This window comes from Nanorana parkeri, unplaced genomic scaffold, assembly GCF_000935625.1.
Source record: "Nanorana parkeri isolate BGI_ZX_2015 unplaced genomic scaffold, ASM93562v1 scaffold2263, whole genome shotgun sequence".
Taxonomy (NCBI): domain Eukaryota; kingdom Metazoa; phylum Chordata; class Amphibia; order Anura; family Dicroglossidae; genus Nanorana; species Nanorana parkeri.
Genome location: NW_017308531.1, coordinates 122684 through 125352, shown reverse-complemented (window position 1 = coordinate 125352; position 2669 = coordinate 122684).

Below are 2669 nucleotides of genomic sequence, written 5' to 3'. Positions count from 1 at the left end.
GGTGGGTATTGGTGATGGCCATGGTTGAGCCAGGTGATAAGGGGGGGTGTTGGTGTCCATGGATGACCCAGGTGATGAGGGGGGAATTAGTGATGTCTATGCTTGACCTGAATGATAAGGGGGGGTATTAGTGTTCAAGCAGATTGACTCAGGTAATAAGAGGGGGGGATATTAGTGATCAAGCAGATTGAATCGGGTGATTGGGGGGTATTGTTGATTAATCAGGTAGACCTGCGTAATAATGGATGTATTGGTAATGTCCATGTTTGACCTGGCTGATAACCGGGGCTATTGGTGATGTCCATTGTTGACCCGGGTGATAAAGGAGGGTTATTGGTGATCAAGGAGGTTGACCTGGATGATAAGGGGGTGTATTAGTGATCAAGGAGGTTGACTCGGGTAATGAGGGGGGTTATTGGTGATCAATGAGGTTGACCTGGGTGATAAGGGGGAGGTATTAGTGATCAAGGAGATTGACCCGTGTGATGAGGGGGGTATTGGTGATGTCCATGGTTGACCCGGATTATTTGCGAGGGTATTGGTGATGTCCATGGTTCAGGAAAATGATAAGAGAGGGTATTGGTGATCAAGGAGGTTGCCTGGGGTAATAACGGGGGTATTAGTGTTCAAGGAGGTTGATCCGGTGATAAAGTTATTGGTGATGTCCATGGTTGATCTGGGTGATAAGTGGGGTAATGGTGATCAAGGAAATTGATCCAGGTTATAAATGAGGGTAATGTTGATGTCCATGGTTGCCCCAGATGATAAGGAGGGTATTGGTGATCAAAGAGGTTGACCCTGGTAAAAAGGGAAGGTATTGGTGATGTCCATGGTTGACTCGGGTGATAAAGGGGGGGTATTAGTGATCAAGCAGATTGAACCCAGTGATAGTATTGTTGATCAACAGGTTGATGTCCGTGGATGACCCGGCTGATAAGGGGGGATTTTGGTGATGTCCATGGTTGGCCCAGGTGATAAGGGGGGTATTGGTGATGTCATGATTGACCTGGGTGGTAAGGTGTGCGTTGCTGTTCCTTAGCTGTTGCTCAAGAGCAGCAGCACAGTGATGAATTATCAAATCTCCTTTAATCACATGTGCACTCCAGCAGAGTGTGACTGACCACCAAATCTGCCGCTCCCTTTCACAGCCTGCGGGTTAATACAGGAGACTGATATCAAGACAAATCAATTACATTTTGTACTCAGTACTGTTTGTGTATATAGAAATATATTTTTTTGCTTTGCTTTTCATACCTGCCTGGAATTCAACAATAAATAGTTTCCTTTCAGAATAAAGAGCAATTTTTAGGATACAGTCCCCTTTAAATGCTGTGTTTTCTGTGACACGCTTAGAGTATTGCTCACATAGCCGTGAAACTCAGATTCTCAAATAGTATTCGAGGCAAGCTCAGGATTCCATAGCTACAACATTTGCATTTTGTTCTCTGATTGGTCCCCGCAGAGAAATCCCAGAGGGCATCGTTCCTGAAAATCAGACACTCAGATGACCAAGATGAATTCACCTGAGGCTACGAGGCGCAGTTCCCATCATGTCACCGTCTCATGGAGACAAGACTTCTCAGTCTCACATTAGATCATGTTGTGGATCAATACAGAGGGGGATTCTGTGTGCTTCAGAACAGCAATTTATCAGCCATTCCATACAATAATCATTTTTATTGATTTGTAGAGTGGAAGAATTTCCCAGAAGTCTGTGCAAAGTAATGACAGCATGCAAACCGTCTGTTTATATGACCTCAGCAGCTGAAAAAGAAGTATTTGCTCCTATCATGCTGGCAAACGATGAAATAAGCATTTGCAGAAGATTCAGATATAGAGATGAGCACATTTGGTGCAATCGACAAGTTTTAACTTTTTCAGCCGGCTCACTTTTTTGCCGGGCTGGAGGGGACGTGGCGGGTCATTGAAGTGAATGGCACCGTACCCACGCCCTTCGGCCGCAATGCTATCGCCCGCATGGGATCGCAAGGCACATTGTGTCTGCAGTGCGGTCCGGTGCGATCATAATAGCTTGCGGCATTTTGATGCGATGCAGTGCGTTCTGGCCAGAATCGGACCGGAATGCAGTGCATAGGGTGTGAACTAGCCCTAAGACTAGTCCATCCAGCCTTGCTTCCCCTACGCTGCAGCAGTCTAAGGTCCCTAAGTCATCACATTTTATGCACAGTGTATTGGACGTGAGGTTGCCAAGGGACATTCCATCACTGCAGTGGAGGAGAAATATAAAGATGATTCATTCTTTGTAGAAATTAATGTGCAATTTTCAGGGTTATTCACAAAAGGGTGAAGAGTTTGGAGAAGACATGAGAAAGGAACAATCTAGGCCAACATAGCTGAACTGGAAGAATTCTCTAATTCAGCTCACTTTCCAGTTCAGCTATTTTGGCCTAGATTGTTCACTTCTCCTGCCTTCTCCAAACTCTTCACCCTTTTGTGAATAGCCCTGTTAGTGTATTCCCCCACACAGTATCTACAGTACCGATGCTCTATGCACACAACATTCACAAATCAGATTGTACCAGTACTTCTTTTATTGCATGGTTGCACATAGCATTACAGAACAGACAGTAAAGGTTCTGTACATACTGCATGGCTACACACAGCATTCACAGGACAGACAGTACAGGTACCACTGGCGGACCTACCGC